This window comes from Vicugna pacos, chromosome 2, assembly GCF_048564905.1.
Source record: "Vicugna pacos chromosome 2, VicPac4, whole genome shotgun sequence".
In the NCBI taxonomy this organism is placed as follows: Eukaryota; Metazoa; Chordata; class Mammalia; order Artiodactyla; family Camelidae; genus Vicugna; species Vicugna pacos.
Window position 1 is genome coordinate 13,734,470 of NC_132988.1, and position 25,236 is coordinate 13,759,705.

At 40.5% G+C, this 25,236-nt stretch overlaps 1 protein-coding gene and 1 pseudogene across 5 annotated transcripts in view; one reads left to right on the plus strand and one right to left on the minus strand.

Moving 5' to 3' along the window:
- FHIP1A (FHF complex subunit HOOK interacting protein 1A) overlaps positions 1-22,411 on the minus strand; it is a 228,095-nt gene extending 205,684 nt beyond the window's left edge. For 4 of the 5 annotated variants that reach the window (XM_072975715.1, XM_072975678.1, XM_072975671.1 and 1 more), the window contains exon 1: positions 21,980-22,410. The gene's annotated coding sequence lies outside the window, so the exon portion shown is untranslated. Of the gene's footprint in view, positions 1-21,979 lie in introns of all 5 variants that reach the window. The other variant, XM_031692593.2, reaches the window with a different exon arrangement.
- LOC116276876 (U6 spliceosomal RNA) lies at positions 1,497-1,595 on the plus strand (annotated as a pseudogene).
- Positions 22,412-25,236: the final 2,825 nt, after the last annotated feature.

The following is a 25,236-nucleotide window of genomic DNA, read 5'->3' on the forward strand; positions in this document are numbered from 1 at the left end:
GGGTAAAAATAAACCAGTGGCTCAGAGAAAGAACAACTATTTTTGTTCAGAAAAGCAATTCAACTTACGGTTCCTGAGAGGAGATTCTGTTCAATGTAATGAAAATCCTAAGGATTTTTATTTTACAATAAACAGTGGTAAGTTTTGAGGAGGGCTGAGAAGCTCTAATGAAAACCATGAAATCTAACATGAACATGATGCAGAAGAACAGGCCTCAGCTCAATCGTGACTGCAAACTCCACACCTGCAGTATTCAGAGACAAGACCCTGGAGCATGACTGACACTGTGAGAATAACTGTTATTTCTCGGGGAGGGGGAATGAGATGGGATTCAAATAAGCAAACGCCACTGTGTTATTTAACTGAATTCATTTATCCTCACACAGACTGAATCACAAAGATATTCTGATGTCAACATTTGACACTTCATTTAAATAGAAAGTAGGTCATCAGTCTGAAACAGACAAAAGTGACTTTTATCTAAGAATTACTATTTTTAAAACAAAGTTCCTAAAAACATCTGATATTCATTTAACTCTACAAATTTTTCTGTACCACTTAAATGTATATCAGCATAGGTTCACAGTCTTCTCACTTTATAAGAACTGACAGGGCTGTCTGAGGGATGGGTGATACTTTGTTAAGTTTAAAACTGGGGAAGAAATTTCTACTGGAGGCTACATAAGGCAAATTCAAAAAGCACAGCTATCCCTTTAATTATTTCACTATTTTAATTGAAAAGATTTCTGTTTTAAGGAGTCCAGTTTTTTATCTGGTCACTGAAAACAAAAATTTCTTCTATAAGATAACGTTTTTTTTAACTTTTAAAGATCTTTTTTTAGACAGAATCTAAGAATGATTGGTCGTAAGACGTCAATTCATTTTACCTAACCAGTGATCTGCTCATTGCTCAACACTGAACACTACACAGTCCTCTGAGGCAGGGTATGCACACATTGATTGGAAATAAAAGCATTACTAGATCATGTTAGCTCAAGGTCCAGTGATTAGTCCCAGCCCATTAATAATAGCAACTTCAAGTCTCCAAATGGACCAACCATTAAAATCTATGAATGACCAACAACAACAAAAAAATTCCAATTCTTATTGCAAAGATTCATATACGTGGAAATGAATAACTCATCAGAGGCAGAGTGGACTCAGTCAGTGTGCAAATATTTACTCATGAACTTGGCTCTTGCTGTTGCAACATTTTTCATTTAGTTTTACAGTCTATGATTATATGTACCATTGCCTAAAAACTATCAATGAAGACAAAAGTTCACAGAGAACAAAGAACATATAAATTTAAAATATGATGGGTCCTTGTGTTTATGTACTGATCTATAACATTCTAAGTGTATCTTGTTCATACAGTGAACAGTGTAGGGGCATTATTTATTTAGCCCTCATCTAATTCTACAAAGAACCTGAGATGGCTTATGAGAAATGCACATATTAAAGAAGGAAATTAAAAATCATGACCAACGAGTACTCAGCTCAGCAGCTTTTACACTAAAATTGGAATGACACAGAGATTAGCATGGCCCCTGCACTAGGATGACATGCCAATTCATGAACCATTACATATTTTTTTAAACATCATGATCAAGGAAAGTATGAATTAGAGACGAAAATGAAGACTGTGGCTGACATAAGAGATATTAGAATAGAACTCAAATACGGAGACCCATTTGAGTCCTACACAGTTACTACAGTTAAGCAGAGAATTTGAGTCTGTGCTTCCTAACAGCCAAGGTGAAAACGTAAATATCATTAGGTATACGGTTTCCTACAAGAACCAAACATTTGCACCTCTCCAGGGAAGCAAAGCTGTTTCCTATCATTTACTGTGAAAGAACTGCTCTAGGAGATATAATCACATCACAAGATGTGATGGAAAATTTTCCCAATAGTACTCCAAAAGCAAATAAAGTCAAAAACTGTTTTTTCTTAAGTTGTCCCAAATTAAAACTGAATTCTACAATGGAGTCAAGATAACATGGCCCAGGAGCCCATTTTTCAAGCAACATAGGGGACTGAGCTCAGAGTAAAGGGCTGAAAGTCCAACAGTGTATTGTTTGATCAAGAGATTATTAGCACTAAAGTGCAAAAACAAAAAATTCAAATAAATAGCCAAAATTATGATGTTTCTAAGTTTCCATCCTCATTTCTGTCTCCACTAGGGCAAGGATCAAATCTTACATCACTCTGCAATCTAACATAGCCATCTCTCCATACACAGTCCAATCTTAATTCCCTGCAGAATGGGTCTTTTCTTATGTATTTACCGTTCGTCTATCTTCCCCTAGAATGCACGCTCACTGAAAACACAGGCTTTGCTTGCTCTGTTCTCAACTATCCTCCCAGCATCTAGAACAGTGCCTGGCACATAGTGGTGATCAGAAGTTTAGGATGAAGATAAACAGATGAATGAGGGGGAGGGTATAGTTCAAGTGGTAAAGTACATGCTTAGCATGCAGGAGGCCCTGGGTTCAATCCCTAGTACCTCCTCTAAAAATAAATAGATACATAAATAAACCTAATTACATCCCTACCCGCCCCCAAAATAAACAATAAACAGATGAACAATCCTCAGGGTCTAGCCCAGGCTTGACACACCACAGTGCCAAAAAATCTGCAGAATGAATGAATTCTGGCTTGTAGAAAATTATTTTCATACATATTTTACAAGCTCTGACGACTGGAGATCCTGATATCCTACTCTGGCACCCAGAGTACTGTTTCACACATAGGAGGGCCTTGGTAAATTTCTATCAAACCGAATTCGTGGTTCAGTAAGTTAATAAATGACTTGAGCTTTTATCTCCTAAAACTCAGTTTGTCTCAGCTTATCAAAAAGAGGAAACCGTACATTTCTTGCGACACGTGACGCCTCCCTCCGTCCAGGGAAAGGCAGCACTGTGGAGGAGGGAAGAACAGGAGCCATCTGGGTCCAGGTGCAGCTCCCACACTCATCACCCACATGACTCTGCGTGCCACGTGACCTCTGCTCATTGCAGTTGCCTCCTCCATAAAGACTGCGAAGACCTCTCACGCACAGTAGCCTGTTTACTTCACAACTAAGTGAAAAGCCATTCCAAATCCTTTATTACCCCTTCTTTACCAGTTTCTAACTCATGTTAGAATATTTTAATATAAGCCGCCTGAACCTGAGTGGGTCATTATTTTGAACAGTAGAGGATTATGTTTACAAGGTATTAATTTTCCATTAACTTTTCAAGACCTTACAACAAGCACTTCAGTGCTCACCCAGAGGGCGCAGTTGACTTGAGCGCATTACTGCCATCATTCTTAAGACTTCCCTGGGCCCAGCTACACAATATCCCACCACCTTACACAGAACAGTAATTCTCTTGCCCACACAGGAAACAGCACAATGATCAGTGATGAATACAAGAACTGTACGCATTAAATATATTACATAATAACATGACCCCAGCTTAAGATTGGATGATTTAGTAAAAAATAAATAAATAAATAACAATAATACTAAAGGGCTTAATGCTAATGTGAGTGCATCTACATCAAAATGCATTTGACAGTATTCAAATCCCTCTGGGGACAATTTTGTTGGGAAGTAGGGAGTGTCTGGCCAGGACTCACACAGATGAGTGTCAGTGGTCACGTATGAGGTTGGACCTCGGTCACAGACAGGATTCACTGAGATTCACACAAACAGACAGAGAACACGATGACTCTTCTGCACAAACATTAAAAGGTCTTTTTCTAAGAGCCTTATTTAACAAAAAGTGGTAACCTGCCAAAGAAGGTAATGAGCATAGAACCACTCTTTACAAGACCAAATTCAAAAGATTGTTCTCTCATGAATCTCGGTATTATTGCTAGGCACAGAAAATATTTGCAGAAGGAAGTACAAAAATATATTTGCAAAAAATATATACATATATTTGTATAAGCAAATACTGCCAACACTAAAGCATATGAAAATGTAGGCCTTTACGGGCAAGTAGTAAACGAAACAAAAAGCAAATGAAAGCCAATTCTCTGTTGCTCAGGTGAAAACAAGAACACTTGAGAACAAAAAGTCAATAGAACTTTTGTTCCTGGCCGCATAGCTAAGGCTTGCCACCAGAATGTTAGCCTGCAGTGCCATCTTCTATTCCAAAAGCACCCACACCACGTTGAGTTGTGTGCACTTCCCCAAAGGTGAACGAAGGAAAAGCACAGTCCTAATGGTGACCTGAATGGATCTGTGACAAATGTTCTGCTTGAAGATAATCTTCAAGAGCTGCAGTTACCAGTTCAGTATATCCAAAAGCATTCTCATAGATTTAAAGGTGCAGATGTATGTGTGTTATTTTAAATTCAGTTACTCCCCCTTAAAGTCAATGCTGATTTAAAGTGTTAGAAAGAGGGAGTACACAAAGCAACTTTCTTCCAAAATCAGGAGGTTAAAGGGGCAATACCTAGCACAAAAGAGGTTAAGTGGTAGTGGCCAAAAAAAAAAAAAATCAATAAAAGTATCGAATAAATCATCCTGAATAGTAGAATGTAGCAAGAATCCCTGATACTTTTCGGTGGAATAATGTGGTCCCAGTTCTGTGATCTTTCACGCTAACAGGGACTTTTTCTAAACACAGAATTCAACATCTAAGGAATTTAAAACACTTTATAATAGTCAATTCACTTCCCTAGTACATTCCTTCCTGGTTGAAAAAAACAAATTTTGCAAGATGCATTTTGCCCATGGAGGATGGAAAGCACCGAGATGAAGTGAATGACTTAAGAGAGTAAAATGCCTCCCTCTGCCTCGTTGCCAGAAGCACAACTGAGACATCCTTAAAGCGTGAAGAGCGACTTCGTGAAAGATCCGAACAGAAACAGCACAGCGCGCACGTCCACGGGAGTAGCAGCCCCTTCAAAGTTACAAAAACGCCCGCCAATGCTCAAAACGTTTTAGGAACAACTCTTTTAAGGCTGCCATCACCTATTTAACATTCTTTTGAAATTTTCAACTGTGACAAATTTGGTTCTTTGAAAGTGGAATTTGATATCTGTGAGTCAGAAATACATTTAGAAAATAAAGGGAATCATCAAGCTGGATATTATTTTTAATCAAAAAGACAAGCGCTTTTCTTATGTGGCTCATAAACTACTTCCAAAGACCACTCTTTAAAACTGTTCCAAACTCCCTTTCTAACAACAGCGGCTACAGATTAAGGAGCCAGCCTCCAAAGATGACCTCTTGCAAGGGCACATTTCACTCTTTCTGATGTCTCTGGTATTGGCACTGTGTGTGCACTTAATTAGGTAACAGCTATATGGATTCCATTTTCTCAAGTTATTCATTCATTCAGCAAATATTTATGGGACACCTAATACGTGCTAAGTACTGTGCTAAGTCTGGGGAGATAATGGTGAGCGAAAACAGGTCCACCACCTGCACTCATAAAGACGGTTTATAGTACCACATAAATTATAGCCAGTAAGTCAGTCCAATGGGGGGAAAAAGATACATGGTGATTCAAAGGCCTATTAAAAATGATTAAATAATACAATTTAGATGGCACAAATAAACTTTAACAATTCATGAAGGGGACAGTCTCCTTTCGGCAAAATGGGACAGAAGGCAGGAAACTTTTACGGGATGAAGAATAAAGAACAAAGAAGAGAAAAGCAGAAAATTAATGATTGACTGGGGCCACACAGTCAACCCCGTCTGGGGTGAGAAGACCCAGAGCCGACTTGGTGTTTGCAGACTGGTGACTAGGTATACTTAGCACGCTTCTGGTCAAGCGGACCAGGGACACCAAAATCATCCAAGTGTCGTTTGTTGATATGACACCCTGAACAGGCATAGCTCCATCTTGGGCCTAGAAAGTTATGTCAACAAGCCTATAAAAGAGAGACCCAACTAGTGTAAAAAGGCTTCCTTGAGGAAATGTGGTTTTAGCTGAAGATAAATAGGAGTTAACAAATTAAGCAAAGGGGAGAGGTACGGAGATGGTGGGGTGGAGGAGAATGGTGTTCCAAGTAGAGTGAACAGCATGTGCAAAGGCTCTGTGGCTTTTTTAAAGACTATGGGGGCACATGAAGAGATGAAAGAAAGCCTGTGGTGCTGAAGTACTGAGAGCCGGTGAGAGAAGGGTCAGAGGTGAGGCTGGCAAGGTAGTGGACTAGAGTCCACAGGCGCCTGGCACATATTAAGGATCTTTACTTACCTTAAGAACAATGGACACTAGGAATTCATCTACAAAACAGAAACAGACTTGCAGACTTAATAAACAATCTTATGGAAAGGAGGTGGGAAGGGACAAATTTGGGAGTTTGAGATTTACAAATGTTAGCCACTATATTTAAAAATAGATTTTAAAAAAGTTTCTTCTGTATAGCACAGGGAACTATGATCAGTATCTTGTAACAACCTCTGTGGAAAAAAATATGTAAACGAATATACGCATGCATATGCATGACTGGGATATTGTGTTGTACACCAGAGATTGACACATCATAACTGACTGTACTTCAATAAAAAATAAATAAAATTTTTTAAAAAAGAGTGATGGGAAGCCTCAAATGGATTTTCAAATGGAAGGGAGGAAGAAGAAGGAAAATGACACCATGAAATCGATATTGTTTATATTACTAAGGCTGGAGCAAAGGACCCACTGGAGAGAGTGGACAGAGGAGAAGGAGGAAGACCAGTTAAGAAGCTACTGTAAGGATCTAGAAGAGAGGGTGGAGCTAACACAGATGAGGGAAAACGAACGGATTTGAGAGACATGAAGGATGTAAAATCAGTAAAGGTTTGGATGGTATTTTGTATTTGTTATTCACTCAAAGACAATGCTTTGTTTTTGCATAATGATTCCTTTTTTGTTAATTATTTGCAAACCAAAAAAAAATCATGCAAGCCTTAGAGTTCTTTTTCAATCAGATTTCTGCATCATGGTTTATCTTCTTTAAGATAAAGAAGAAAAAGTAGCAAAGAGGAAAACAAAACTTAAGAAGTATCTCATTTTATGTAAAGATGTGTGTTCTTGAAAAATTAAAGTATACCTGGGTAATAAAAGAACCTGTACCTTAAAGACGATTACTGAGTAAATAGTTCTTCTGTGCACAAAAACATACACTAAAAAATGCAGAACAGATTATCATAATACTATATCAAGTGAAATGTAAACCATTATCTCAATTATTTCTATACATCCTTTCTCCTTTATTACAGAGTACATAAATCAGGTGATTTTGCAACTCTAAAAAGGGGCAATGGCTGAGAGATTTAATAATCACCATCAAGCTTTATAATAAACCATTTAGTAAGCAACTAGAATGCCCAAGAGGCTTGCAAGGATTTAAATCTATTCCTTCACCAATGACTTCATCCACATGGAAAAGTTATTTTTATATCTACATTGCTATGATACACCACCTCTAGTCCACACCCACCATCTTTCTGGTAGGCCTGGGTTTCCATGTCATAGCAATATAATAATAAGTTCAAAATGCCGTCAGCCTTATAAACTATATGAACGCATATACCACAAAAGTCGAATTTTGTAGTGAATTGGCCACATGTTCCTGTGTGTGATGTATACAGGCCAACCGGTACCACACTCAGAACAAACATACAGGAGGGAACCGGGCTTCAGTAGTCTCATATATCAACAAACAACACATACAAAATTCTAATCCCATGAGCGGAAAAAAGATGGCCTAATTTTGAGATTTTACAACTAGAGTTTATACCACCCCTTCAAAATATAGCTTTTAACTTGAAAAGAAACAAATTCAGTATGAAAGTCACTGAGGAAAGAATACAAAACCATGGCATGTTAACAAACTGGCTTCTAAAGGCTAAATTCACATTTAAACATGCTGCTTTGGTAAACTTAAGTCACAACCCAGGCATTATTTGATCGGAGACTCTGCATATGAATTTCTGCTTCCTGCCTTAAGAAAAGTCACTACGGAACTAAAATACACATGACATAACTTGAATAGCCTAAAACAGTGTCGACAGTCATTACCCTTTGTAACATATACACCTAAGCCGGAACTGGGTATATGATGGTACTTTAAGAAATATACTTGTATACACAAGCCACAACAGCTCTTTGAGAAATGCCTTGTGTGGTTATTTTGAAATGTATGCCTTGAAATCGTCCCAGCACAGGGGTGAGGAAGAGAAATCATGAAAATCTCATTATTTTTCACTTTAAAGGAAAAACAGAATAAAACAGATTAGAATTCATAATTAAAATCTCAAGCCTTATAACATTAAAAAGAGTAATTCACAGAAAAAATATTCATTACTACTGAACTACTCCAAGGAGGATACTATGCGCCAAGCTGCAGCTCACTTGGACATTTTATGATCACAGTTAAACAGACCTGAAAGATAGGCCTCCAGTAAAAATGTTGACCCCTTCATGATTCCATCTGCTTGACAAGGATGTTGTGATAAGTTACTTGGCCCATGAGTTTCCAAAGACGACCAGGCCGCCTCCTGCACTCACCAGTATTTTCGTGAGGAAGGGAAAAGGGGGTTCTTATCTAAGCCTCAGGTCACCTTCCATCTTACAAGTTCTGAATTTCAAATGAAGGGCCATTCATCCTTTTCTTTTTCTTGAGAAGTACAAAGTATGTCTGAAAAGGCAGTGAAAGCCTGATGGACTAACCAGAATGTTAGACATCTCATAACTAATTTTTACGAACAGAAAAAATTGGAGGTTTATACTTACTAGGGGTTAATACAGGATATTCCAGATTCTGAGAGGAACTGATTACTAAGGCATTCTGGTTTATCTTTTTTGTTTGTTGTTTGTTTGTTTCCCCTTTTTATTCTGGAAGTTTTCAACACATACAAAGTAGAGAGAGTAGTACATGAACAGGCCTGACTCGGCTCAAGAATGGACAATGTAAAACTTGTGGTTGCCAGGGGCGGAGAGGGGTGGGAAGGGACAGAATGGGAGTTTGAAATTTGTAGATACTGACAGGTATATATAGAATAAATAAACAAGTTTATACTGTATGGCACAGGGAAATATATACAGGATCCTGTGGTAGCTCAGGGTGAAAAAGAATGTGAAAATGAATATATGTATATTCACATATGACTGAAAACTTGTGCTCTACACCAGAAATTGACACAACATTGTAAACTGACTATAACTCAAAAAAAAAAAAGAATGAACGATGTATAGCCACCCAGAATCTCCCATTCCCACTGTCTGCCTCTGCTGGATTGTTTTAAAGTAAATTTCACGTATCATATCTGAGATAAGCAGAAAAAGTGGCCTGTAAAGATACATCACTTCCTAATCCCCAGAAACTGTGAATATTACTTTTACAGCAAAAAAAAAAAAACTGTGACTATAACTTCAGATCTTAAGGAAGAATTTATCTTGGATTATCCAGGTCAGCCCTAAAAACAATCACATGTACCCTTATAGGAGAGAGGCAGAGGGGGATTAGACACAGACATCCCAAGAGAGGGCCTGTGAGTTGGCGTGGAGAGATGCAGCCACAAGCCAAGGACAGCTTCCAGAACCTGGAAGAGGCAAGAATTCTCCCCTAGCATCTCTGAGGGAGCATGGCCTTGCCTACACCTTGATTTTAGACCTCTAGCCTCCAGAACTACTAGCAAATAAATATTTATTGTTTAATCCATCCAGTCTGTGGTAATTTGTTATAACAGTCATAGAAAACATATTATATATAATTTGAAAAAAATTTCAGTATGTATCTTTAAATAAGGACTCTTTTTCAATTATAATCCCATTATCATTCCTTTTTTTAAGTCCCTTAATTTGCCTCCTATCCAGAGTTAAATTTCCTAAATTGTCTCATAATTTTATATTCATAATTTACAACTTTGTTGATTTAGCCAAATCAAGACCCAAACCTAGTTATGTCTCTTAATAATAGTTCCTCTTCCTTTTTTGTTTTTCTTGCCATTATTAATTGAACAAACTGAGTAATCTGTCCTATAGAAATTTCTACATTCTGGATTTGGCTGTCATCTCCAGGGTGTTGTTTAACATGGTCCTCTGTTTCCTGTGCTTCATATAAGCCAGTAGTTAGTCTTCATCAGAATCACATTCAACTACTCAGCCATAAAAAAATAATAAAATAATGCCATTTACAGCAACATGGATGGACCTGGAGACTGTCATTCTAAGTGAAGTAAGCCAGAAAGAGAAAGAAAAAACACCACACGATATCACTTATATGTGGAATCTAAAAAAAAAAAAAGGCAAATGAACTTATTTACAAAACAGAAACAGACTCATAGACATAGAAAACAAACGCACAGTTACCAGAGGGGAGAAGAGGGTGGGAAGGGATAAACTGGGAGTCTGAGATTTGCAGATACTAGCTAATATACATAAACTAGATAAACAAGTTTATACTGTATAGCACAGGAAACGATATTCAAGATCTTATAGTAACTTATATGAAAAATAACATGAAAACGAATATATGCATGTTCATGTATGACTGAAGCATTGTGCTGTACACCAGAAACTGACACAACATTGTAAACTGACTATACTTCAAAAAAAAATTTTTTTAAAAATTGTGATCTTAATCATATATTTAGCTTTTCTCTTGTTGATCTAATCTTTGGATTGGAAGTTGAAAATCAGGCACCTTTTATTTTGAAAATCATGGGGTTTCTCATGTATATTCCTGGTACTAACAATAGTGCTGTGATTTGCACTATGCTTCTACCCACATTGTTCTTTTCAGTACCTGCTAATAGCTACTAATAGAGTAACTGCTTAATAAAAAGAGATTAACTTAAAAAAAGAAGCACATTACATTTTTTTGGCAAGAAACTTCAGATGGTTTCTGTATATTTCCTACTGCATCAAATTGGGAAGCACGAATTATCTCCTTCTTTCTCTTTTTGTAATGTTAGGGTTAATCTGTGGGTTCAGGGGTTATTAGCCTGATCCATCAATTATAAAGTTCCCCATCAGCCTTCGACCTAATAGTTGTAGCAGTCACTGGTGATCATTCCCTGGATCTGTTATTTCATTCGGGGTAACAAAATGATAATACTTTCTTTATATCATTCCTTCTGCATTTATTAGCTGTAATTCTTCTAAAAATAAAATTTTTGTTCAAACCATCTATCTGGTTACTCTGAAATATAGGGTTGGTTTGTTTTTTTTTTTAATAGGAAAAGTAAGATAAATGCTTGATAACATGTAATTTTTAAGGTTCTGCCAGGATGGACATCCGCCTCTTGACTACAAAGACTACCTTGTCTGTGCTCAATGAGTGTAACTTCTCAAGTGCACTCAACTTAGTCCTCAAATTACCAATTCAAATACTCTGCTTACAAAATGAAACCAATTTTTAAAGAATAAAAGCCAGGATCCAACATGACTAAGTCAATTCCATGTCGGTTCTTAGGATTTATGCCCTATCAGATCAGTCCAGAATCCACAACCAACCCCTTCAAACTAGTCACCCTGAGTCTACCTGATCCTGTTTTACTAATACAACCCATTTTCTCATTCTAGACTCAGTGCCTTTGTTTCAGTGTTCTGCACACCTGCCTCTCTCCCTGCAACCAGCTAAAGCTGTCCTCTTCCCCCTCAAAGTAAACACACCTCCTGCTCCTGCGTCCAACACCCTCCTTTCTTCTGAGAATGACCAAATTCCTCTTCCTCATCCTAACTATGTAATTCTAGATGGGGTTGCCAATTACCAAATAATTTGTGCCCCTGGCCACATGGACAAAGGTGTCACCCAAACGAGGCCAACCAGAGCCACTCCTGGGATTTTGAGATGGAGACTAAAAGAAGAAGGTCAGGCGCTCTTTCTGGGTGATCCATGCCAGCCATGCCTCAGCTGTGGAGAGAAAACTGACTCAGAGAGAAGTAGGGGTAAGAGACAGGGCGTCTTGGTGGTATAGGAGGTTTCAGTTTTGGCTTCCACCAAAACTTCTCCCATACCTTTGGCCACGTGAGCCAATACATCCCCTTTCCGTACAGTTTACATTTCTATCATTTGCAACCAAAGAAATCCTAATACAACAACCCCCATCATGATTCTTAAAGACTATGACCTCAGTGACCTCTACCTTTCTGGTTTCTTGTACTTACTTTCTGTACAAATAACACTTCATCACATGCTGTCCTGATTTTTTGTGTGTCAAATACATATGTCACCATTTTCATGGCCTTGCAGACAGATATCTTACCTACCTTTTGAAAGACCCTCCCCAAACAATCTCTAGAATAGTGCTAATAGAGCTTCAGTACATAAGTAACAACCACCATGTAGTGATTATTACTTCCTTGCTAAGCAGTTTGCACGTGTCATGTTCTTGGGACAGGCATTATTATCACCACTTAAAGACAAAGAAGCTAAAGTTCATCATAGGAAAATAATGGCCCAAAGACACACATTTACTAAACAGTAAAGCAGGGATTTGAAACAGATTTGCACCCAAATTGCATCCTCTTTCCACCATTCCCATGGTGCCTCCCACAACAATAAATACTTGCAAATTAACTTACCAGGGAGTACACATGATTGAAGACCTCCACTTCACCCCTGACTTTCCACTAACCTGAAAGTGCATGTCCCTCCACTATTAAAAATAACATTAATACATTAATGTATAAATAAATGAGCTACGTGAAGTAAGTATCTTGAAAAAGTTATAATACAGTTTCTCCAAAATTGCTCCTGGCAGCCTGAAGACTAAATGCTGGCATTTCTCTTAAAGTAATAGCTAAAAGGAATGAATATTTAAGACCACTCTGCCAGAATAAGTTGTATACAACTCCCCTGGCAGTGATAATTCAAAACAGCAAAAGGAGATTTGTGAGCACCTGTCAATATGTGACATGACTTCAGCTCTCCAATTGCTCAGAGGAATATTCCGGCATCATCATTAGACACTAATAGTTATTGAGCACTCCCATGGCTTGGAGGCAGGAACAGAGGCCTTGAGGAAGAAAATGGCTCCACCTTCGTAGCTCAGCAAGGAGAAAGGCCAGGAGGGCAGCAACAGCAATTTACTGGCGGAGAACCTGAAAGTCACCTCATCTCTACGTGATCTGCGTCCTCAGGACAACTATTTCAGTTCCATGCTTGTGTTTCCAATTCCTGCTGGACAGGTCCACATGGAACTCCTGCTATTAAAGTAACTTTGAGGCAACAATAGTTTTTCAGCATCTAGCCAAACACTTTCCACTGAAAAGTGTTCCATAAACGTGCTGGCGGTTGCCTGTTTCTTTTTTTCCCTTTCTCATCTTTACCACTTTGCCTGAGGACCTTATATCATATATACACACTCTTCTGGGAAATATAATGATTGTTCCTGGAAAGCCAGAAGATGCTGTTGAAGAAGCATGTTCCTTATACACAATTTGGCACTGGGTATGCCCAGCACACACTGATGAATGGCTGCATCCCCTGGTGGGACAAGACTGCTAACTTGCATGCTCTGGTGAAAGACAGACCCTAAAAAATTCATTGTTGTCACAGACTCAGAAAAACTGCCAATGAGACGGTACAAGGCATCCTGCCTTGTAAACCATGAACAGTCAAGGGACTCTAAATTACCCCTGCTACTGACATGGCTATTACAAAGGCACAGACCCAGGGAAGAGGTAGTTGTGTGGTTTGAAAGAATTAAAATCCAGATAGAAGGGATCTTCAGTAACAAGAAGGAAAAAAGAAAGAGAGGTCCCAGAGGATGCATCAGAAAGCCTAGACAACAAGGAGATGTGAGGGTGAATGGTTTCAAGTCAGCAAACTCCCACTCAATTCAACACACATTTACTGAATGGCAGGCGCTGGTCTACGTCTTGGGACATAAGCCAAAGACAGTCAAAACTAATCCAGCCAAGACCCCGGCCCTTCCTGGAGCTTTATGTTCTTATTCTGGAAGACAGATGATAAACAACACACATAAGAAATAAGTAAACTGTAATATGTTAGAAGACAAGTGCTGGAGAACAGGGTAGGGAGGATGGAAAGTGCAGAGGGTTTGCAATATTCTTAGCTTAAAAGACCCAACAAAGAGCACGGTGAGGTCAGATTTCCAATGACATGCCTCAAAAACTACATTCAATTGCAGGAAAATGGGGAGAATCATACAGAGCTTGAATGAAATGTGCATAAAATTTGACAAACCCAAATTGCCTAGGAACATACAACTCGCTTCCCATATTTCATCTCCTTCACTTTTGTTCAAAATTATTGACACAAATATGCTCCGTAACATATTTACAGAGGAAGATATGAAAAGACTTAGCCCGAGGCAGGGCAATGGAAATTGCAAGAGACAAGAGCAAAGCAGATGGCAGCAAAAACAGTTGCAAACCAGCACCTCAGAAAAGGGCCAATTCAACAGAACTTTAAATATGACTCAATTTTTTCTTAGGAAAAGTTGGCTCTAGGTCAAGGATGATATATAAGTTTCATTTCTAGTAACAACTCCAAACAACTGGCAGAGTCTCCCTGGAGCACTGCACTGATAAAGAGTTCTGGGTCCTGTGGGAAATGAGTTAGACATTTCTTCCATGGGCTGGAGATGGGGGACTGGGCACACATGCCCCACACTTGCCTTCCTTTCCTTGGTAGAGCTGAGTGCTTAAAAAAAAATCAGTAAACACTCCACTACATGAAGCAAAACCAAGAACACTGGAGGACTTAGAAGTACAGAGCTTGGTCTGAGTTCTAATGGAGTTTATAATACGTTTGGGAAGAAACACAAATGTATAAAAGATAACACTAGAAGGCAGCAAATGACTAAATTCCTAAAATTTCAGTACAGAGATTCGGATGCCAAGAAATTGCTACAGGAAAAGATAACCAAGAAAGGTTTCACAGAGGACACAGGCTCTGAACTGGGCTTTGAAGAATTCTCATTACTGATATAACTGGAAGGAGGAAGGACTGGTCCCAGCAGAGATGGAGAAAGAGGAACAGGTAGGTGTGCTAAGGAATGAGGAACAGGTCGGCATGGCAGCCAGAGCAGAAGACCTGCTCGGGGCACCAGAGCATAGATGTCTTGAGTATTAGTCAGGGACCTCTGGACAAACAGAGTCAATAGGAGATATAAATATGAAGGAATTGTGTATATATAGAGAGACGACAGACAGAAGCAGAGGCAGAGAGACAGAATTTATGACAAGGAATTGGCCTATGTGATTATGAAGGCTGAGAAAACCCAAGATCAGTAGTCGGTAAACCAGAGAAGTAGGACAGCTGGTAATACAGTTCAAGTGCAAGTTCAAGTTTAAGGCCAAAGGCAAAGAAGATGGATATCCTAGCTGAAAGACAGGCAGAGAGCACGAATTCTCCCTTACTCAGCCTTTTTGTTCAATTCAGGCTTTCAGCAGGTTGAACAAGGCCCACCCATGGTGGGAGGGCAGTTTGCTTTCTTCACTGTACCAATTCAAACGTTAATCTCATCCAGAAACACCCTCACAGACATACCCAGAATAATCTTTAACCAAGTCTCTGGGCACCCTGTGGCTCAGTCAGTTTGGCACCTAAATTCAACCATCACACCTTGAGTTGAATCATTACCCAGCAGGCAACAAGGACCATGATCAGTGACATGAGCAAGGCTATACTTTAGAAAATCAAACTGATTATGGCGTGAAAATGGATCATAGAAGGAAAAACTGGAAACAAAAACAAGGTCAAAAATATTACAATTGCCCATGTGATAGTAAGAGGTGAACCATCAACAACAAACATGTCTAGGATTCTGTCCAAAATAAGTTCTCTGCTAGGTGATTAAGATGAGTTACTCTTGTCTCCCTATATTTTACTTTGATGTCAGGATCCAAATGGAGACCTATCAGGAATGGAGAAGCAAGCTCAGGATTCCAAAGGACAGCCACAAGGATGCAGATGTGGAGATTACCCATGTAGGGAAGGAGGCCAAGCTCAGAGTTTGCCCCGGGCATGCCTACCCTGCCAGAAGCTCATGGACAGCAGGTTGAGTCAGTCAGGCTTGAGTCAGGAAGCCTCATCAAACCGACTCATTTTGTGATTCACTGTAGAGAAATAACCACTCCCAGGTGGCAAACTAATCCTAAAACATGATCAAGACGTAGGGCTACTTTAAGAGAACAAAAGGCAGGAGGCAACAAAACCAGCCCCCAGACACCTAAACACAAGTTCCAAGCTGATTTATCAACAGCAACTGCAGGGTCCACCTTCTGAATCAGACACACAAAGTCCTAAACAGTAACCCAGTGGAGAAGTACAAAGAGGAAACTGAAAGCTCAAACTTAAATCAAACTGATAAGAAATCAGCAATCACCATTAAGTAAACAGCAAGTTGTCGGGTGTTTCCTGAAGCAAAGCAAGGTCAGTACACAAAAAAATCAAAACACAAGAACTATATTCAACCTATGAAGTTTCCCTGTTTCCTAAGGAATTTTATTTTATTAAGGAATTTTTCATATGAAAAATATCAAGAACCATTTTTCCTAATAAAATAAATATGGGCAGACATCATCTTCATTATGAGGACGCACAAAGTAGTCAAGCTAGATGACCTACTGATGATTATATTTTTAAAGTATGGCTTATATCACTTATGCATAAATATACATACGTGTGTCTATTCAAATAGGTTGTGCGTGTATGTGTGTGTGTGTGTACAGACACTTATGCTTATTAGTATATTTTTATACTCATTCTGATGTAATACAAAGAAAATCAGGAATGAACTCCAAGTACAAGTTCCATGAACACAAACAAAACAGAAGACACTCATCTTGAGGAATGAAACATAATCCAATTGAATGGTTTTGAACAGAGCTTGGACTCAACGAAAATATTAATCAACTCTCTAAGATGGTCAATAAAAAACTTTGCCACAGGAATTCCTGAAATGTTCCTGTTTCAAGGAGCCTGAGTCATGAAATTTTGCCAAAGTATCTTATTTCACATTTTGCACACACAGATGAGTGAAATCAATTCCTGGGACTTTCTACAGGCGTAAAGATCTTAAAACTGACCCATGACCAACATTTCAACAGAAGTAAACTTAAATACATGAAGAGCTAAAATACACTCACTCTGCACTCTGCAAAACCGAGAGGGTTCACTGAACTCCTTAATGGCATGTCCTAGAATAGTGTTCTTAAGAAAAATTTTTTTAAAAACTATGCTCCATAAAAAATAATTAGCAGCTCCTCCAACAACTGCAGGGTATTTTTATAGCTGTTATCAATTACTTTCTTCTCTTGGGGAAAACATTAGAAGCAAAAACCTGAAATGTGAAGAAATGAGATGAGCTTTAACCTAAAAGCTCAGTGCCTTTTGTTACCATGGGCTCTTGTTTCAGAGTCTGGTCAAATATTAATAATTTCTACCTTCAGTCTGATACATTCAAAAAGAAAAAAGCTATTAATATAATTTAAAATCTAGGGACACTATTAGGAAAAAGTATAAACTAGAAAAGTTTAACATTTTCATATCTGACTCTTTCATAAAACTTTCCTACACAAAACACTTACACAAATGTACAAAGATATACTTTATTTTTTCTTAACAAAGATATACTTTAAAAGATGTTCTCTAAAGCACTGTTCTTACTGTGGAAAAGTGAGGAACAACCCAAATTTCTAACAATAGGAAATTGTTCAAATAACCTGTGATGCAATACTATACTGCCAGAATGCTCTGAATGTATGCTCATGCATACACTCTTAAGTTACTATGTTAAAAATAAAAACCAGTTGAAAGTTGTTTCATATTACCCCATTTGTCATTACAATCACAATAACAAATATATTTTAGTATAGGGAAATTTGGGAGAAGAAACATATACCTATTTACAGCAGTTTCTCTAGAACACAAGCTTACAGTGCACTTTAACTTTCAACATTACATATTTCTGTAATGTTTGAATGTTGAATATGAATATGTTTTGTGTGTATAATCAGAAAAAATAAAGTTTTTTTATATGTTTTATTTTATATTCATTTTCAGAAATACATTGTTTTTGGTTTTTAGATAAAACATGAAACAGACAAAATTCCCTGTACAATACAAAAAAATCAACCTACTGTTGGCCAAAACTTAGCTATCTATTTACATATACAGATAACTCTCTGTAAAAATAAATTCTTCAAGGCTAAACCAACTATGTTTAATTTGCTTCTACCATAGGAAAGTATTATCCAGTTTTGATGAAAGTGTCTCAAAATATTACTATATGGAATCAAGAATTTTATTCAGCTTTGAAGTTACATATCATGATTATTCTAAGGGAACAGATAGGATTCATATCATAATTAAGTAAATAATATAAAAATGCTAAATCCTATACCTGAAAGTTATCTTTTCATTATCTAGAAAAATAAACTTTTATTTTAAGTTAGTGATACAATTAGAAGGGAAGTAGGAGAAAATCTTATGTATAAAGAAAAGGGAAAACAGGGTGTTAGAAATTGTTCTGTTATAGCTCTAAAATATCATCTACCTCTACCTCTCCTTTGGAAGACAGTTGTTTCCTTATTCTCAGAACTTCAAAATTAAGCAATACATATGGATATTGGAAAGGCCCCCTAGCATCTCCCGTTACTAATAGCTTCTAGGGATAAAAGTTTAGCCCAAACTCCAGTAGTTATCATATTCAACGGAGGAACACTGTCAATTCCTGAAAATTGTTGCAGACAAACTGCCAAGTGTCTCTAATTCTAATTTTAAAATACTGCAGAATTAATCTCCAAAAGAAGTATAGATCCTGCAAACTCTGAAACGATTTGAAGCATTTTCATAATGGAAACTCAAGGAATTAGAGATAACTACCCGCTTTTGAATCCACAGTCCTGTAACCTTTTCAAACATTATAAAAACCAGATAAAGGAGAAAACAGAAGTGCCTGGAAAGGTAACTGAGGAATCACAAGCATGGGGGAAATTTTGACCTGCCTGGGGAAAGGCGTGAACTTGCGCTGGGAGTGGTTTGTCTCCACAGTCATGTGACCTTGGTGAAACAATTAAACTCCTATCCCTCAATTTTCTCATCTCCAAAATGAGAAAACTGGGAATTAACAATCTCTGTGATCCCTTTCGGCTGTAAAATTTTGAAAATGAATCTTCATCCTTGCCAAAAGATATCTAAAAACATAATAATAATATATGTATAAATAGTATCAAATATATGGTATAAGGTTAAAAGGTATCTGGCCAAAAACAGCAGACTCCTGCCTAGCCCTTCCTCACCCTTGAGTTCCATTCCCCAAAAGATGCTCCTTCAACTCTTTTAGATGTTTCTTCCTATAATTACTTCCATATTTGTAAATCACATACTTGAATTACTATTTTCTGATTCCCTCCCCTCCAATTTAGACCCTACCAAAAGTTCCTTCAACAACTGGGGCATTTATTCACTCATCCCACCTCCAGGGGTGCAGCTACACTGTTGAAATGGGAAGGATATAAAGATTACATGCACATATATACATGTATATAAGTACATGTTTATATAAGGTCCTGTCCCCAGTGAGCACACATTTTGATAAATGAGAAATAAGATCCCATTTCACAACCAAATACTTCACAAAATGCAGAAGAGAAAAAATTAAAAGCCTGGCCTCTAAATCAGAAATCCTGCATTGGGGTCTGAGTCCACCATATATAGGAACAAAGTATGCACCTACAAGTTCCTTATTTTCTCTGAATCTCATCTGCTTTCCTCATGTGTAATCCAAACATAATAGCACCAGCTATGAAATGGTTAAATCACAAAGCACAAATGTGGTACCTGTGAAAGTACTTTGATGCTCATAAAGCACTATAAACGTGTGACCTTCTGTTATTGTCTTCACTAAGAGATCCCTATAAATGAAGTTATTGGTCACTCCTGAGCACTGTTCTCGTATGTAGGCTTAAAAACTAAGAGTTGGAAGTCGCTGAGAATAAGAGTGAAATAGCTGTAAATTGTGTCCCAAGGCCAGAATCTGAGGGTCCAGCTCTTCAAAGGGCTTATGCATTGCCCTATGAGACAAATATACATAGAATAAAGATCAAGCATATAAGTAAAGATCAGAGAAAGCAATTCTGTTTTATATTTGCAGAGAGAGGAAGCTTCCTTATCATGTTTTCATTTTTAAAGTAATACAAGAAATAATTTCAAAAGTCACTCCTCAGGCAACTCTTCCTTGCTGCTTCTAATACGTACCTCTCTATTTCTACATAATTTGTACATCTGCTTTTTGATTTGCAGAGATAATCTACTGACTTCCTATCACGGTAGAAATAACTTTGCAAAGAAAGTGTTTTGAACCAAACAGGGTAAGTTATTGCGAAGAACTGTCCAGCAACGCATTACTGACACTGTGCTAAAACAGCCCTTTCATTTATGGTCTTCAAAGGCCTACATTAAAAGTGATACAACCATAGGGTCTCTATTTAGAGGTAAGAAGGAAGCTAGTTGGGCAGTTGGGCCAAGATTATTAGACCATTCTAAACCTCTCTCTGAACCTAGTTCAGTGACACTCAGTTTCTCTTGACGTTTCCACCTGCCCCACACAATTTAATCCTGTTCCTAAAACTACAGGACAAATGATAAATGGCACCCCAAACATTATTTATTTCAAGGCAGGCATAGGCACAATTCTTACGAGCTCTGTGGAAAGGGAGTAACTGGAACTAAAAGAAATCAGCCGTTAATTATCAGAAAAGTTATCTAAAGCCAACAAGTATGCTGCATTAATGTAATTAATGGACTGAATCTCCTGCTCAGTTTCTGTCCAGAGAAGACCACTAAAGTTCCCCCAATGCAGACTTCGGTTGTGGTTTGGGCAGTTTCAGGGAAAACATTCTGTCCAGTGCCAGGTGTACAAGTGAACTTGAGGTCAGGCAGGTGATGCTGCCAACCAGGCATGGTACATTAAGGAGAGGAAATCTTTTCTCTCACTAATCAACAGGATAAAGGTGATTATGCAAGAATTATTTTTCAATGACCTACATAATTTCATCAGGGCTGCTATGGCTATTAGCAGAGAGCAGCTGACTTCCTAATGAGATGAATTTGATAGCAGGACCCTTCCAGAGAAGTCAGGGAGTGGGTTCAATCCACAGGGAAGCAACAACTGGTATTCATTGTTTACTGTTACTCCTCACAGCTGTCTCTCCTCTGTTTGAGGGTCCTTCCTTCCACAGGGAATATTCCCCACACCTGGATGGCTAACGCTGCAGCATCTGCTGACTGGTGGAAGCCGGGTCTTTTAAGAATGGATGGATCCAAGTGGGTGGGACAGAGCTGAGCTAATTCATCAGACCTGCCCACGTGATTCGCAAAGTCCCAAGCAAACAAGGCTACCGCTGCCACCGACACCTCGCTCTGGCCAGACTTGAAATAGAACAGCAGCTAGTTCCACTCCTTAGCACAAATGAAATTAACAAGGGACCTTTGTTAAGATTGGAGTCGGCCACACACACCCCATCATCATCATCAGTAACAACCACCACGACTCGAACGCAGTTTCATTAGAGAACTCGATGACACTGAGCAAGAGGCACTCAGCAAGTAAGTCCTCACAACAGAAAAGTGCTGCAAACCTCAGAGTGGCATTGCCTCTGTCTCTTGTGTAAAAAAGAGGTTCTGAGAGGGAAAACTGAGCCCCACATCTCTTCTCCTTGGCCTGTTCCTCCCGTAGGTTCCCGGCTCTCTAGCTCCAGGAACCAACGAAAGGGGTGGAGGGCCCTGGTGCCATCCTCCTCCGTCAAAACAAGCTGGCTCTCCCCCGGGATCAGTCACCAAGTAACGCCCGGTTCCACAGCTCTGGGAGCCACCTCCTCCCGCCCGTGCCTCGGCCTGACACACTGATCTTGTTCGAGGTACTCCCAGCGGGGCCCCCATCCCAATTCCTGCTCCTCCCGCGCAGTCCGAGAATGCAGGGAAGGGACACTTCTCTCACCCCTCCCTTGACCCCTAAAATAAAAGAATGCCTCAGGCGCAAATCTCAGATCCGCATACCACGTACCTGTCAGCGGCCGCGGCTCCTCCTCGCCGCGCGGTGCCGGGCTCTCTAGGACTGTCCGGGAACAATCCAGAAAGTTTGTGCCGCGGTCCTGGGCACCGCCACCCGCGCTGGCTACCTCGAGGAAGGGGCAGCGGGCTCCTCGCCGGGTCCCGACAGTCCGCTCCGCGCCCTGGCCGGCGGCCGCTCGCAGGTCTCGGCCTGGCTCCTCCCCGCCCGGCTCCAACTCAACAGCCGGGCCCGGGAAGAAAGTAGGAGGCTGGAGAAGGTCCGAGCGCAACTTTCTGACGGCGCGTCAGCGGGTACCTGAGCCGCGCGGCTCCCGGGCGTCCCTCTCCTGCCGGTCTCTCCCGCCCTACCCCGCGCCCTCGGGAACGCGGGCGGGGCCCGAGCCGGGGCGGGGCCCAACCTGCCCAGCCGGCCCGGGGGAGCGCGCGTCCGGCCCGGCCCCCGCCCCTGTCCCCACCAGCGCCGTCCCGCCCCCAGCCCCGCCTCTGCCCCCGCCCTCTGCCTCGCCCTCAGCCCCGCCCCTGCCCCCGGGGCGCGCGGCTGCCAGGTGCGCGGTGCGAGGGGGCGGGGCGGCGGGCTCCGCTGCAAGGCCGCCCCGGCGCCCGTTTCCAAGGTGAAGGAGGAGGAGTCTCTGAGAGAAAGTTTCCACCGAAACTTAAACCCTGCGGAATGGAGGACACCTCGCCCTTGGGGGTTCGCCTTTCGCCGGCACTGCGCCCCTTCACCCTACTCCTCTCACCACACACGCAGAAAATAAATCAGCCTTACAGTACGTCTAAAAGGCTCGTTTCTTGGGTTCTGCTGAGTGGAGAAAGTCAGACGACTCTACTTTGAAATTTAGATCTACTCCTACTGAGACGTTTTAGATTTCTCACTTCCCAGAGGTTTAACGGCAGCCATCGGCGCCCTTTCCCCACTACAGTTTCTTTTTTTCCTAAAATGTTATTACAGCCTGCTGAGAGGCGAATTGAGGGATGGAAACGTTCGCCTTGCACTTCTGGCAAACTCCCCGAAGTGGGCAGGGGGAGACGAGGCCTCGTAGATGTTAATAACGTGCCCAGGTTCTGGGACCCGGAGGAGAGCGGGGCGGGGCGGCTGGTTTGTTTTTCAAGGGGAGTCAGCGTTATCGGAGTTGTCCGTCAGGATATGTGTGCAGTTCACTAGCGATTTTCCTCCTGAAAATGAGGGCTCTTTAATTCGGACAATTCTAGGGCGAAAGGGAAGCTTCCCCAACTCAGGACTCCGCGGAAGATGGGAGAGCACGTCGGGATCAATTTCCGCACCACCCCGAGAGTGGTGAGGGCCTTTGGCACTGCCCTGTCTCACCATCCTTCCCAGAGCCCAGATCTCGGACCCTGGACGGCCCGTCCGCTGGTTGGCCAGCTAGCTGCCCTTCACCAGAGACGGTGCCCATTGCCAGGCTGGCATCGCCACCTCCCCAGTCCATTCCTCCGCCTCCCACACACCTTCCGTTCTTGGGTGGCAAAGACAGAGGTCTGCTTTCTGGACTTTAAATCCCGGAGGAGGAATCAAATTCTTGGTTAGAGGCCCTCTTGACATATTCAGAACCCTACAGTTGATGTGGCTGAAACTTGAGCTGAGCCTCAATCTGAGCAGGTTGGGCCACACCATGTCTTGCAAAGGCGGATGTGGAGCTTCTCCCACTGTGGTGGCACCCTGCTGGCACGGCATCAGATTCTCCTTTGGAGGAAGTATCTTCCTCCTTGCATTCTCGATGAATGCCACCCGGAGACAACCAAAATCAAGTATATCTAGTTTCAGGTTCTCTCTTGCACCCATGGTAATCAGAGGATGCAAACCTCACACTTCCTTCTGTAAGTCTCCCACCACTGCTGTACTTGATGAAGGCAGCAGGAATGCATTTGCTGCGAATACTTCTTGGGATTTATCAGCCTTCCACCGATAACAAGTGCAGACAAGCGGCTCCTAAAAAAAAGCTGGGGTAGGAGTGGGGAGGTTTTGCCCAGCGAGTCCCCTTGGCCTGTTCTAACAATTAGGAAGTGGGAGGATCATTTACTCAACCAATATTTATTGAGTGTTTTTTGCGTGCTAGGCATCCCTCTAAGGCTCGGGGACACAGCAGAGAACAAAAACATAAAAATCCTAGCCTTCCAGGCGGCAGAGACAGATGATAAAGAAAATATGTGGTCTGTCATATAATTAGAAACGCAATGGAGAAAAATTAGACTGGGGGAGAAAAGAGTAAGAGATGATCAAAGAAAGCCTCTGGACATAATATTTGAGCAAAGGCCTGAAGGAGTTTGGGGAACAAGATATCCGGGCAGGCAACTTCTGAGGCAGAAAGCACAGCACGTACAAAAGCTCCGAGGCAGGAATGTGCCTGTGTGTGCTGGGAGCAACCAAGAGGCCAAGGTGGCAGAAAGGAGAAGTCGGAGAGGTAAGAGTAGGAAGGATCAAATGAGGCTTTTACTCTGAGTGAGTTGGAAGCCATTGGAGGGTTTTGTGTAGAAAAGTGACATCCTCTGACACACTGTAATAGGATCACTGCTGGGTTGAAAGTAGACAGTAAGGGGTAAAGGCTGAAGCAGAAACCTATCCCAAGGCTACTGAAATAATCCAGGAGTAAGAGTGGAGCAATTGGACCATGGAGATGGGGTTGGCAGTGATGACCCCACAAGGATTCCTCACAGACTAGCTGTGGAGTGTGAAGGAAAGAGACAAGGCTGACTCTGAGGTTTTTGGCCTGAGCAGCTGGAAGAATAGAATTGCAGTAACAAAGATGGTGAAGACTTCAGAAGGAGTAAGTTGGAGGTAAAACCAAAAAAGACAAATGAACTTAGTTACAAAGCAGAAACAGACTCACAGACACAGAAAACAAACTTATGGTTACAAGGATGGGGGGGAGGAATAAATTGGGAGTTCAAGATTTGCAGATAATAACTACTATATATAAAATAGATAAACAAGTTTATACTGTATAGCACAGGGGAACTATATTTGATATCTTGTAGTAACCTATGTTGAAAAAGAATATGAAAATGAATGTGTGTATGTACATGTATGACTGAACTATTATGCTGTACACCAGAAATTAACACGTTGTAACTGACTGTACTTCAATTTAAAAAAAAAATAAATTTAAATTTAAAAAAGAAGGCCAAAGGGAAGAAGACAGGAAAGAAAGGACATGTAATTTGAATGATCTTCAATTTCCTCAGCTTATAAAATGAAGGAAGTAATACCTACTTCATTAGGGTTGTTTTAAGGAT